Source organism: Neltuma alba, unplaced genomic scaffold (assembly GCF_004799145.2).
Source record: "Neltuma alba isolate B1F8T4 unplaced genomic scaffold, ASM479914v2 tig00010500_pilon, whole genome shotgun sequence".
NCBI classification, from domain to species: Eukaryota; Viridiplantae; Streptophyta; class Magnoliopsida; order Fabales; family Fabaceae; genus Neltuma; species Neltuma alba.
In genome coordinates, this window is record NW_021635378.1 from 525,309 (window position 1) to 541,204 (window position 15,896).

Sequence of the window (15,896 nt, forward strand, 5' to 3'; positions counted from 1 at the left end):
CAAGTTCGATATAACAGTTAACAATAGGTTTCCTGAGAAATTCAAAAAGTGATATTTTTACAATTTTAGTAACCCGATTAACAAGTTATGTAACGATATTAACAACTTTCATAATGACATTAACAACTCTAATAACAAGTCATATAATGATATTAACAACTCTGATAATCATAGTAACTGGCTGATAAATAAAAATATTTTGATGTATATGAGCTAATATTAAAAACGTCAGCCTTCATAGGAAAATTTTGTTTATGCATTATGAAAGTTGTTAATATAGTTACATAACTTGTTAACCATGTTACTAAAGTTGTAAGAATGCCACCTTTTGAATTTCTTGGAAAACTTGTTGTTAACTGTTATATCGAACTTGTTAATGGCATTACTAAAGTTGTAAAAATACCACTTTTGAATTTCCTAAAAAAACCTATTATTAACTACTATACTGAACTTATTAATGGCATTAAAAAACTTGTTAATCACGTTGCTAAAATTGTAAAGATATCATTTTTTTAATTTTCTAGAAAACCTGTTGTTAAATATTATACCGAACTTGTTAATAGCATTAAAAAACTTGTTAACCACGTTACTGAAGTATGCACAAGCCACTTTTTGAATTTCTTGAAAAAACTTAGTGTTAAATGGTATACCAAACTTGTTAATAGCATTAAAGAACTTGTTAACTGCGTTACTAAAGTTGTAAAAATTCCCAAAAAAATAGTTGCCGGCCGCCAGAGCTTCAGTGACCGATCGTCAGCTGATTGCCACAGCTTTGGTAATGGTGGCCCACCTGAACTGCACAAGCCATCGCCAACCCTAAGGCTCTGGTAACCAGTCGATTGGTAAATGTGTTCGGTATTTTTTAAAAAAAAAATAAAGGGCAGTATGGTCATTTCAATAAATTTACAAATCCTAATTTGGTCAGCTATACCCAAACTGGGATTTTGCTTATCTAAGTGATCATTTGGGATTTTGAAATTCAGGAATCATTTTTTGGTCATTTTGCCAAAAAAATATAGTGTGGTTCTAATGTTTAGGGGTAAGTAAAACAAAACCATAACCAATCACGAACTGAAACGAATGCATTTTTGGTTTTTTGGTGTTCGGTTTCGATTTGATTTTCATTTTTCTTGAACTTTTGTGTTCAGTTTTTAGTTTGGTTAATTAAAAAAATCGATTTCAAACCAAAAAATAAAAATTTATAAGTATATACAATTTTTGTTTTGTCAACATTTATAATATTATATATTTATACATTTATATGTCCTCATATAACATGAAACTAAGTAATATGATATTACTAATATCTTAGGCCCAAGCATATATATAAACCCAGCCTAATATATCTTAAATCCTAAAAGTTAAAGTAAGATGAGTAGCTTATCATCTCTCATATGGTAGTTGCATCACTGCCTCATCAATCATTGCCCCACAGTTGCATAAAGGCTCATATATTCTTTTTACTGATTGATCTCAACTCACGGCTGCTCACTCTCTCTCATGCTCTCTTACTCTTCCTTGCTGTCATGGTATCGCCTTCCTCTTTCTCCCTATATTGACGTTTTTGTTCTTTTTTGCGTTGTCTGTGCTGACTACTTCATCTCTACTTTTCTCCTCCTCTACTTCATCTCCACATTCACACTTTTGTTCTTATTCTTCAAATGGCTATTCGCTTACACCTCGAGGTCAAATTCAAAATTTAACCAAAGATTGTAATATAGACATAACCTCGAGTCGTCTCACTTGTAGGAGCTTTAATTTATTAATTCTAAGTTAACTAAATGACATGAGAATGTAAATTGACTAGGAAAAAGTTAAAAATTGACTAGGAAAAAGTTAAGGTTTTCATTACAACTATTAATTGAGATGAAATGCAATGTAAATATATTTTTGAATTTTTGGAAAATTAGGATGGAATGGTTGAAACACAAGTTAATTAATGAAACCTTTTGAAAATAGTTCTTTGGCAATCATAGTTCAAAACAATTTTGGAAGTAGAAATTACCAAGTTTTCTAAATGTAAAGTCTTAAATTATCCTTTAAATCTAGGATCTTAATCAATGGCCACCTGTCTCATAAAATCCTATTAAACTCACTTAGTATGTGTATTAGGATTAATTAATGCACTTGATTCAATGCAAATTCATATTAACTCGACAATCTAACAATACCATGCAAGAAAGTAGAGAATCAAGAAAATTACACAGAAATATATATGTAACCACATATATTGAAGCTTAAATTCAATAAGAACCAATCCAATACACAAGATAATCATCCAGAATTGATTACAACAATAACCAAAATAGTTTAGCCACAAATTACAATTCCTAAGACCTAGAAAATCATAATAAAATAGCTAAAAATAAGGATGAAGCCAACTCCCCTTTGAAACCTATAGAGCTTATGCTAATCAACCCATCTTCAAGAGAACAAAGATTTAGCCACGCATTGGAGTAGAAATAGCCATGGTAGAAAACGAAGAAAAGATGGGAGAAGATGAAGATTTGGTGAAGGAGAGTGAATGAGAGGAAAGAGCACGAATGAAAGAGGTTGTGAATGAATGATCGTGGCTAGGGTTTGAAAAAGCATCAGTCTTAGGGTGTTCTGGTTGGGGCTAGGTTGGATTTTGGGTGGATAAACTATTTAGAGTTGGATCTTGTAAGTAAAACGTGTAGCTTCACAAACATGCCATGGCGGATTGGATAGAACCACTACTCTTCCATTTTGTGTTGTGTTGTTCTTTGATCTTTGATCTTGACTCTATTTTTCTTATGTCTTGCAATAAAAGTTAGTCTAAATGAAGTACCAATTGTCCTTAGAAATTAATTAATGACAATTGATTACAATTATGACAATTTTGACCCCAAAAGACATTAACTCTATGTAAAGACATCTAAATCATATTAGACATAAATATATACAATTATGCTCATAATAATCTATAAAAACTCACAAAATGATATGAAATAATATATAACAAATAGGTTAGATCACTTCTTTAGGATCTTTGTGGTGTTTGGGCTTATTGTTTCATCTCCCTCATGCTTGAGATTCTATAGTAAGTTTAAAAGCATTAACCGAAAAACCAAACTAAAATATTTCGGTTTGGTTTCTATTCAATTAGTGATAAAAGTTCGATTCAATTTGGTGTTTGAAAATTTTCCAAGTTGGTCAATGGGTATTTCGGTTTCTAGACTAAACTGAACCAAATAACCAATTACACACCCCTGCTAAATTGAAAAAAATAAATATAAATAAATATCAAAGCACTGTAGCTGCTGAGAGGCATGCAAGAACCTTCAGTCCATAATATAAGTTATTTTAATTAATTTACCAATATCAAAAATGATAGTTTATGTATTAAATGTGTTTCAAATTCAATTTTTTTTAACTTCACCCATTTTTGAGATTGTGAATAAGAAAGAAAAATACAAGAAGTTATAAGTATTAATTGCAAAAATAAAATTGAGAAATAAGCATCAATGATTCTTCAAATAACTTATATTTTAAAAAATATTATTTTTCTAGAAGCAACTTATATTGTGGACCTAAAACTTTTGTCAATTTTGAAAATTCATAACTAATTCTAGAAAAATCAAAATGAGGTGATTCTAAACTCTATTTGAATATCATTCATTTCTCTATAGGAAAAAAAATACTTGTTGGTCAATTACTTAATCCATTCAGGCTCCATTTTGTTTCCAAAAAGTTCATTTGGTCAATTTTTAATTTTTTAGTTTTTTACCTTAACTTCAAAAATCCATATCTTTTTGTACAAAACTCCAATTTAAGTGATTTACCACTTTATTTGAATTTTAAAATTTAAACTTTAGGTCCACCAAATTTCACGACCAGATTCCACCATTTGGTTATAAAAGGCGCAGCCTCAAATTTAGGATTTTTTTAAGCATTTCTATCTCATTTAATTGCCTTAATTTATAAAAGTTGATTCCTAACTTCCATTTTTGCCAAAAACCATTCATATCATCATGGATAATATGTCATAATACCTCCTACGAAGTGTAAGCAACAATCCGTAGAAGCATCCAACATAATATACATACCATTATATAATCTATTCAATTTATAATTACATAATACATAGAAATGCATAACATTTTGTGCAATTTTCTTCTTAGGCATCCACATTCTTTCTTTTCTTCCTTGATTAGCCATCTCCTAATAATGTTAATTGTATATAAAAGAGGGTTGAGATTTCAAGAAAATCCCATTAGCATAAAACAACAATTATAGTATTAATAATGCAAGGTTTATCCATGCTATATACAATCAACTTTCTCACATATTCACATTTTCTTACCATGTGTCACACCTTCATTTTAGACCATATTATATCTCAAATAAAACCATTTGGAAACATTTTTTATGGCCTTAAGTTAAAAAAATTTAAAATTTAAAATTTATTAAATTCATATTACTATTCATGTAACCCTAACCAAGGCTAAACTTTGAAAAATCATAACTAATTCTAGAAAAATCAAAATCAGGTAATTTCAAGTTCTATTTAAAGCTCTTAATATGATCTTTAGAAAAAAAAAATACTCTCTAGCATCAATCCCTTATCAATCAATCCTAGAATTAACATAAAGTGGCACTGTTTATATGGTAAATTTTTAATTTTTCAGAATTTATGCCTAACTTTGGATAGGCATGACTTTCTGTATAAAACTCCAATTTTGATGAAATATCACTTATTTTAAAGCTAAAACTATAAATCTATAAATCTACCAAGTTTTAGCCAAAATCTCAATCATTTGACTAGAATCACGTTGGTGTGAAAATAAGACATTTTTAGGGTTATTTTATTTTTTTTCATGCTTTTTCATGACTTTTCTCCTCTTTTAACTCCATGGGACTATTCCATTAACATATAACATGTTTAAGCATGATTCCTAGTCAAATATTCACATGCATAACATCTTAGATTATCGTTACAATAGTCCAAAATAATTTACATAGGGGTACACAACAATCTTTCAAGAGGCATAAAAAATCACTTCTATCCCAAGACAATTTCCATGCCTTTCTCCTTGCTTATCTCCTTGCTTAGTCCAACTTCTAATTGGTGAATAATCTGAACATAAAGGAATGAGATTCTATAGGAAATCTTAGTAGCACTGAATTACAATTATCATACTAGTCATGCCATGTAAAATGTTACATGTTACTACGGAACTAAAATTATGATGTACAAGTTTTTATATGCTTTTTATTACTATGGCAAGAAAGCCACATATCATATCATTAAACCATTTAACATTGTGTATTTTAGGATTACCTCTCGCCAAAACAATAAAAAGGATTACCACAAGGGAATCCCTTGCTCAACCAATAATAAATCTACACAATTAATATAACCATAGGTTAATACAAGCTAATTAATTAATTAAGCTTATATATATTAGTTAAATTTCTAATTTAATTTAATTCAACTTTTATTCTAAATTTCTACAACTCTCATAATAAAAAATTAAGTATTTTAGAACTAACTTATAATTTTCTAACAAGCCATTTATTTATATCCTCCGAATTATTTACTTTAATAAAAAAAATTTCAAAATTTTTAAATATGAAATTATTATATTTTAAATTCTAAAAATCCCATTTGAAGTTTAAACTTTAAAACTAAACCATCAAAAATTCAATAGTACATTAAATATTTATAAATAAATAATCCAATCAAAATTTTAATAGTATAATTATCAGATTTTCCCCCCATAAATAATAAAATTTTTAACTAAAATAATTATTTTAAAACCTCCAGTCACTCAATAAATAAAATTAAAATGATTAAAATCTCAATAATATGTCAAACAAGCCAAATAAATTATTTAACTTAATTTTGATTAGTATAAATATGATATATCTTATAAATAACAAATTTTTCAACTAAAAATTAATTTTTAAATATTAAAATTAATAAATGGACAAATCTAAACTGATAGAAATGATATACTATAATAGATCTACAATACTATGGTTAACACTCACCAAAACTAAATACTTACTTCAAACTCTACCAAAAATTTTCTCTAAGCAACACAAAATTACTATCATTAGATAGACCTAATTGAGTAGAATAATTTTTATGAAGAAATTTTTGTAATTAGGAACAGTTTTACTTACCAAAATGATCTGTAATGATGAAGAAAGAAGTGGTAGAGAGAGCAATGCTGCGAACGAACACGAAAGGAGAGGAAGAAAAGAAAAAGATAATTGGAAAAAAAACACTCGGAGTAAATTGAAGTTAAAGACCATATTTAAAAATGAAGAAAATAACAGTTAAGAACCCCATTTTTTTAGTTTTTAAATGGGTTAATATAAATTTGGGTCCTTCAAATTTAAGCTAATTTTGGTATTGGTCCCTAGAATTTCAAACACATGATATAATCCCTGAAATTTTGGCCGTTACAAAATGTTAGTCCCTGGTACCTTCACACTGTTAACTTTGGCTGAGATGACATTAACACCGTTAACTTAATGAGATGGACACATAAGCTGGGACATATGTGGCTTGATACATGGTCATACATAAAGTTAAAGAGAGAGAGAGAGAGAGAAAATGATAGGTGAAGGTGAGCTTGAAGATGGTCGCTGAGTTGCATGAGTAGCCATAACCCAACTTGACGTAGCTTGACGGATTGTAGGAAGTCTAGTAAATGTCGTTGGATTTTGAGGACAACAGAGGATGAGTCCTTGAAGTCCATCTCAGCTGTTAATCTCTCTTTTATCCATTTCCATGTTGCTGCTTATGCTTCCTATTCTCTCTCTCTCTCTTTCTCTTTCTCTATATCTCACACGATGTAATATTGTTTTTAATTGAGTTTTCCACTTTACTAGAAGCTGAACTCCAACTAACTACCTAGTAAAAGCACAATGATTAAAGGGAACTCATTCTTTTTTCCTTTAATAAAGTCTAAATATTAATCAAGAAAGGCATGAATATATTGAGGGGACAAAAAAGGTATTAATGTTGTTCATGAATATATTGATCTGATCTAAAAAGTGCACTGCAGGAAATAAAAACACACAGTGGTTGAGACTAGAAAGCAAAGGGGAAGGTTTAGTGCAAAAGGATCGATGGAGGCGAGGGCTATGTCACCATATTATTTTATTAGCTTTGTTTTTTATCTCAAAAATAGAGACAAACAAAGATGTAATTTGAGTTGTAACTTGGTATTATTTTACTCAGATGTCATCAATTTTAATAATGTTATAATAGTATCATAGTTAGATGCAATGAATTTTAGGTGCATATAATGGCAACTGGCAAGGCGTCATCAATACAACACACATTATAAGTGGAGCTGGTACTTGTCAACACGAGTTTTTCCTTTCATAACATGGTATATAAGTTGCTAACTAAAAAAAAATCAATTTACTTGTCTTATTCCAAGATCTAATAACCATAGCATATGACATGCCCTAGAGATAAATGCATCATAAGCAAGCTTGTGGTTGCTGTGAAGTTGAGTCTTAGGTACCATTCTATCGTTCGCACATAAAATATTGCCTTGGACCATGGAATTTTCTTTTTTTGAGTGAAAAGAGGTGTATTATTGCAAAGTTACTATCTCAGGTGAATTAATGGGAGAGATCAACAACGTATTTGCCGTCTCTGTTTCTATTGTTCTGTTGTGTGCGAGTTGTAGCTTTTCTTTTCTTTCTTTAACCTTAAGTCCAAGTCATCACTCCATATATGTGCTAGCTTATGTGTCTAACTCATCAGGTTAACAGTGTTAGTGCCATCTTAGACAGAGTTAATGGTATGAAAGTATTAAGGACCAATATTTTGTAACAGCCAAAATTTCAGGGACCAATATCATTGATTGAACCCAATTGTTCTATGTTATTTCATATCATTTTAAGGGTTTTTATCATAGGTTTTGGCTCCTTTTAATGATAATTGTGCTTAATTTTGATTAAGAGTCCTTATTTGAGTTAGTGTCTTTTTGAGGGTAAAATTGTCATAATTAGTTATTAATTATATTCAATTAATTTCTAAGACAATTGATGCCTTAAATTGTTGCTTTTCAATGTAGGACACCTGAGATCGGGGCAAGATTGAAGACTCAAGGCACAAGATGCAAAGAGGAGCCTCTGCCATAGTTCGCCGCGGCGAACATCGCCCATCAAATAGGAAAGCTCTCTACCATGGTTCGCCGCGGCGAATCTATGGTTTCGCTGCGGCGAACACCTCGTATCAGCACATTTCAAACCCGACCATTTCGGGAAAATCTGACCTACCCACCTCCAGGAACCGACCCATACACGTCAATTTCGGGTTAGAAACCCTATTTTGGGTATGGGTGAGGTCATACACGGGAAGGCAGCCACCACCTATGTTTTCTATCATCATCTCCTCTCATCTTTCCCACTGAACCCTAATCCTCCATCTCCATCTCCTTTACCTTCCATTTTCCTGTACTTCTTCTTCATCCACCTTCATTTCCTTCATCTCCTGACTGTTATGGCTGAAGATTTAACTCTAGTTGGAGCTGATTCAAAGGCTATGATGAGCTAGGCTTTTCCAACTCTTGAAGATGGTAGAGTAGCATGAGTTTCCAAGCTTCAAAGGGGAGTTTTAGTTTTAATCTTTAGTTTCTAGCTATGTGTTTATGATTTCCTAGGTCTAGGAGTTGTAAAGTCTTAGTTAGACACTTTGGTTAATTCTGTAATCATTGGTTAATGATTAACATTTGTAATTTGGATTGTTTGATGTTGAATTTTGTGCTTAAATATATGTAGTTGCATATATGCTTCTTGTAACTCTCATGATTCTCTCCTATCTTGCATGGTTATGTTTTGATACTGAGTTGATTGTGTGTTACATTGAGCCAATTGCATGATCATTCCAAAATTACACATTAGGGAAGCTTAACAAAGTTTTCATTAATGAGTTCATTAATGTAAGCTTTGGACTCAATGAGTTATTGAGGTTGTTGTTAAGAAAACCTAATGGATTTGTGAAACTCCCAATATTTTAAGTGAACTATGATTGCCATCAAAACCATTTTCAAGAGATTTCCTATCATTCATTTCCATTCCATCATTATTGTCTTAAAACACCAAAAATATAGTATCTTAGGTTTGTTTTCATTGCATTTAGTTTAGGCACCATTCATTTAAATATTAAAAACCCAAAACCCCATTTCATTGCATTGCATGGCATTTAGTCTAGCTTAGGTAATTAATAAAGGCTCCCAAAAGTGAAATGACCTGAGTTTGCACTATACTGCATAGCTTGGATTTATTTTTGATTGAGAACCCCAAGGCGAACGACAAAAAGGCTCTCGTCAAGTGGCGCCGTTGCCGGGGAGCCAAGAAATTGGTTCTCTAGGTTAGCTAGTGTCTTTGGGTTGTCAATTGAAGTTTTGATCCTTTTAGGTTGCATTTTAGGTAGTTTAGTTGCATATTTGTTCATACTATAGGTTTCCATCTTGCATAGCATCAAAATTTTTGGAAATACAAACAAATATACTGATTTTCTACACTTTCAGCATTTTCACCTTGCATCAGTGGCGTCCAATATCTGATAAGCTTTCTGTGACAGTTCGCCGCGGCCAACCTTACCTTTCGCCACGGCAAACTTTCTAAAAAACCAAAGGATTCCTCTCAGGATACCTTCGTCGCGGCAAACTTCCTTCACTCAGCTATCTGGAAGCCTCTGTCAACTTTCGTCGCGGCCAACCACTGCTTTCGCTGCGGCGAACTATTCTGAAAAATTTTGAAACTTACACTTTTGCTTCTTTCTCTGTGCATACATACTCATACTAATCTATACACTTGCATCCATCATAGCTTATACTTTTATCTGACTTTGTGTGCTGCAAGTCAATTTTGTTGCTCCTTCTCTTATGATTTATATCTTGCATGCCACGAAAAGCAAAACTTGTACCCTATAACCCTGAGATTGAGAGAAGACCCAGAGAGATAAGAAGAGAGAAAAGAGTTGAAGGGACAAGTGAGTTAGTGGTTGAACAAGAGAACATTTTTGTGGAATCTAGCCTATTTGGTAGTGAGAGTGAGCCTACTGATCAAGAGATAATGGCTGATTTACCACCTAACCACCCTCATCCTAACCCTAATGCCAACCAAGTGAGGAATGGAGGCAATGGAGGGAATGGAGAACAAGAGAGAGTAGGAGAAAATAATGGGAACCCTAGAAGAAGAACAATTAGGGAAGCAACCACATCTGATGTCAATTTTAACCCATTTACTACTGCTTGTCCAAATTTTGAAGTTAATTTTGAAATTAAAGGATTATTGATTAACTCCCTTCCAAAATTTCATGGCTTGACAGGAGAAGACCCATATCTTCATTTGCAATCCCTCTCTATGATCTGCCAGAGTATGAGGCCTGTGGGAGCATCATTAGATCAAGTGCTATGGAAGGTTTTCCACCTATCATTGGAGGGCAAGGCTAGAGAGTGGTACATGAGCCTTCCGAGGCACGTAGCTGATGTATATCACAGTTGGGGGAACTTAAGGAAAGCATTCTTGGAGAAATACTTTCTGGCTTCTCGTACTTCATCAATGAGGAAGGAGATCTATTCTGCCAAGCAAGACTATGACGAATCTCTCTACGATTATTGGAATAGATTTCAGGACATGCTTTCAAGATGCCCACATCATCAAATTCCGGACGAACAACTGGTGCAGTACTTCTATGATGGGTTGAAGAACCAAGAGAAGGGTATGTTGGATGCTGCATCGGGAGGATCTTTAATAGACTCCACTACTGAGGAGGCTTGGGATTTGATAAAGAAGATGGCCCTGAATCATCAACAATATGGTGTGAGAGATACTAGAGGAGTGCATGAGATAGGAGCTGCTTCAGTGCACAGTAGGAGAATGGACGCTTTGGAATCAAAAGTAGATTCTTTGGGAAGCAAAGTGACATCTCATTGTCTTTGATCACTGCTGAATTGAAGAATATGAGTGTGCATCGCCCATCCGCTCCTATGGACATTACACCGCCTAGTTGTGAAACATGTGGATCAGTCATGCATATTTCTAGCGTTTGTCTAGACCGCTATGAGAAAGTGTCTGCAGTCTTCCAAGGCCGTCCAAATCAAAAGTGGGACCCCTACTCCAACACTTACAATGAGGGATGGAAGGCAAACCCTCGATTGGGCTAGAGGAATGATGATAGTAGACCTCTAAACAGATTTCATAAGAGTGGAGGAGCTGGTCCATCTTCAAACCAGTTCCAAAACCAATTGATTGAGCTCAAGATATTATTATCTTTTCATTTCATTATCCATGATTTTGTGATATTTTCTAACCCTTTTTAATGATAATTGTGCTTAATTTAGATTAAGAATCCTTACTTTAAGTTAGTGTCATTTTGAGGATTAAATTGTCATAATTGGTTATTAATTGGATTCAATTGATTTCTAGGACAATTGATACTCCAATTTGTTGCTTTTTTATTGTAGGACACTAAAGATTGGGGCCAGAATTGAAGAACTCAAGGCACAAGAAGCAGGAAAGGATCTTCTGCCTAAGTTCGCCGCGGCACACATCTGACTTCGCCGCGGCGAAAATCATCTGTTGAAGCAAGGCGCTCTGTCATGTTTCGCCGCGGCGAACCTCTCGTATCAGCAAATCTCAGACCCGACCATTTCGGGAAATTTTGACCTACCCATCCCCAGAAACCAACCCATGCACGTAAATTTCAGGTTAGAAACCCTATTTTGGGTATGATGAGAGGGGACTCTGATTATTCAGCCTCCACCTACGTTTCTTTCATCCTCTTCTCTTATCTCCCCCTCAGAAACCCTAATCCCATTTCCATTTCTTTCATCTGCTACTGCCATGGCTGAAGAACAATACCTAGTTGGAGTTGATTCAAGAGTTATGACGAGCTAAGCTTCTCAACTCTTGAATATGGTGGAAGAAGCATGAGTTCCAAGAGCTTCAAAGGGGAGTTAGCTTCATCCATAAGTTCTAGTTCTTTATTTATGAATTTCTAGGTCTTAGGATTTGTAAATTTGGGCTGAACTATTTTGATTATGGTTGTAATCAATTCTGGACGATTATCTTGTGTATTGGATTAGTTAATGTTGAATTTGAGCTTCAATATATGGGGTTACATATATGTTTCTATGCAACTCTTTTGATACTCTCTTTCTTGCATGGTATTGTGTGATTGTTGAGTTAATCTAGGCTTGCATTTAACCAAGTGCATTAATTAATCTTAATACACACACTAAGTGAGCTTAATAGGATCTTAAGAAATGGGTGCCATTGATTAAGATCCTAGACTTGAAGAGTTCTTTAAGGTTTTTCATTTAGAAAGCTTGGTGATTTTTACTCCCAAAATTATTTTGAACTATGATTGCTTCAAAGCCATGTTCAAGAGATTACATATCATTAATTTCCACTACATTACTACTATCTTAGAAAAATCCAAAAAACATAGTAACTTAGATTTGATTTAATTGCATTTAGTCTTGGCATTTCATTAAATGTTAAAAACCAAAAAAAACCCCCTTTTTTCATTACTTTGCATAACACTTAGTCTAACCTAGATAACTAACTAAGGCTCCCAAAAGAGAACAACTTGAGTTTGCATTACTGCATAGCTTGGATAAATTTTTGAGTGAGAACCTCTGAGCGAACGATAAGAAAGGCTCTCTTTCAAGTGGCGCCATTGCCGAGGAGCCAAGAAATTGGTTCTCTAGGTTAGCTTGTGCTATTTGATTGTGAATTGAAGTTTTGATCTTTTTGGGTAGCATTTAGGGTAGTTTAGTTGCATATTTGTTCATAGTATAGGTTTTCATCTTGCATAGCATCAAAATTTTTGGAAATACAAACAAATATACTGATTTTCTTGATTTTCAGCATCTCTCACGTTGCATCAGTGAAGTCCAATGTCTGATAAGCATTCTGTCAACTTTCGCCGTGGCCAACTTTTCGAATTACTGAGGGAATCCTCTCGGGATACTTTCACCGCGGCCAACCTCTTTCTTCGCCGTGACCAACTCTTTGCAATCAGATATCTGGTCTCCTTTACCAACTTTCGTCGCGGCCAACATCTTATTTTACCGCGGCAAACATTTCTGGAAGTTTTTAAACTTACACTTTGCTTCTTTATCTGTGCATACATACTCATACCCACCCATACATACTCATACTCATCCATACACTTGCATACTTAACCATACACTTGCATTCATCACATTGCATGCTTTTAGTTGACATTGTATGCTGTAAGTCAATTTTGTTTGCTCTTTCTCTTGTGACTTTTATCTTGCATGCCACGGAAAACAAAACTTGTGCCCTATAACCCTGAGATTGAGAGATAAGAAGAGAGAAAAGAATTGAGGGGACAAGTGAGTTGGTGATTGAGCAAGAGAATATTTCTGTGGAATCTAGCCTATCTAGTAGTGAGAGTGAACCTACTGACCAAGAGATAATGGCTGAATTACCACAAACCAACCTCATCCTAACCCCAATGCCAACCAAGTGAGGAATGGAGGCAATGGAGGGAATGGAGAATAAGAGAGAGTAGGAGAAAATAATGGAAACCCTAGGAGAAGAACAATTAGAGAAGCCACAACTTCTGATATAAATTTTGATCCTTTTACTGCGGCTTGTCCAAACTTTGAAGTTAACTTTGAGATTAAAGGTTTATTGATTAACTCTCTTCCTAAATTTCATGGCTTGACAGGAGAAGACCCATATCTCCATTTGCAATCTCTTTCCATGATTTGTCAGAGTATGAAGCCTGTGGGAGCATCATTGCACCAAGTGCTATGGAAGGTTTTTCATCTATCCTTGGAAGGCAAAGCTAGGGAATGGTACATGAGCCTCCCAAGACATGTAGCTGATGCATACCACAGTTGGGGGAACTTATGGAAGGCATTTTTGGAGAAATACTTTCTGGCTTCTCGTACTTCATCAATGAGGAAGGAGATTTATTCTACCAAGCAAGACTACGATGAATCCCTTTATGATTACTGAATAGATTCCAGGACTACTTTCAAGATGCCCACATCATCAAATTCCGGACGAACAACTGGTGCAGTACTTCTATGATGGGTTGAAGAACCAAGAGAAGGGTATGTTGGATGCTGCATCGGGAGGATCTTTATAGACTCCACTACTGAGGAGGCTTGGGATTTGATAAAGAAGATGGCCCTGAATCATCAACAATATGGTGTGAGAGATACTAGAGAAGTGCATGAGATGGCAGCTGCTTCGGTGCACAGTAGGAGAATGGACGCTTTGGAATCAAAAGTAGATTCTTTGGGAAGCAAGTGACATCTCATTGTCTTTATCACTGCTGAATTGAAGAATATGAGTGTGCATCGCCCATCCGCTCCTATGGACATTGCAGCACCTAGTTGTGAAACATGTGGATCAGTCATGCATATTCTAGCGTTTGTCCAGGCCGTTATAAGGAAGTGTCTGCAGTCTTCCAAGGCCGCCCAAATCAAAAGTGGGACCCCTACTCCACACTTACAATGAGGGATGGAAATCAAACCCTCGATTGGGCTGGAGGAATGATGATAGTAGACCTCCAAACAGATTTCATAAGAGTGGAGGAGCTGGTCCATCTTCAAACCAGTTCCAAAACTAGTCTCAAGCCTTAGCGGTCCAACCTAAGGATGAAACAAATCAACTCCTACAAAATATGATGGCTTTAATGAAAGAAGAAAGGGCTGCCAACGCTACTCAGTTCAACTCCTTAGCTTCACTAATTCAACAAGACTCATCCAAGAATGATGCTAGATTTAGTGCTTTGGAAAAGAGAATGGAGCAATGGGAGACTAAATCTGAAAACATTAACTCCTATGTGACTCAGTTATCCAACAACATGAGTGAGCAACAAGCAAGGAGCAGTGGCACAATCCCCTCCAACACGGTTATCAATCCTAAGGGCTTGAACGCTATCACCCTTAGGAGTGGGAAGCAAGTGAAATTCAGAGAAGCGGAGGATGAAGTTATAGAGGAGGAGATCTTGTGTGATGAGCTACACAAGTACATTCAAAAGAAGTAGTCTGAAAGCTCCAAGGAGAAGAGGCTAAAGCTGAAAGAAGCCTCAAAAGAACATGATGGCAAGGGGATAACTGTGAAATCTGAGCCAAGCAGTCATGGAGCCTCAAGCAAGGAAGGTAAGGAGGTAAACATCAATGAACTACCTTTCCCTAATGCTTATTTGAAAACTGTGAAAATGGGTAAGGAGAGGCAAGATCATGAGTTGCTTGAGACATTTAGGAAAGTAGAAGTGAATATACCCTTGCTTGACCTGATTAAAAAGATTCCTAAGTATGCTAAGGTTTTAAAAGAATTATGTACTCAAAAAAGGAGATTTAAACCTAATGAAAGAGTCCAATTACCCTCTAATGTGTCTGCGTTGTTTAAACCCCAAATTCCTGTAAAGTGTCAAGACCCTGGATCTTTCACTATCCCTTGCACTATAGGAAAGGTTACTATAGGGGGAGCCTTGTTAGATCTAGGTGCAGCCATTAATGTCATGCCTAAGTCTGTATGCACCTCTCTAGGAGTCAAGACTCTTAAGTCTACCACTGTTGTGCTCCAACTAGCTGATAGGACTATTAGGTATCCTGAGGGCATTATTGAAGATATTTTAGTCCAAGTTAAGGGATTGGTGTTTCCTGCTGATTTTATGTGCTTGACATGTCTTCTGAACGTGTGAATGATGCTACACTCATCCTTGGTCGACCTTTCTTAAGGACTGCTAATACCATGATTAGCATGAAAGAGGGCATCATAACTATGGAGGTGGGTGATAATAAAGTTTCTTTTAACATGTATGAAGCAATGAAACTCCTTATGAGGACTATTCACTTTGGGGGTTAACATGATAGACATTGCTGTTGAGGATGCATGCACTGAAG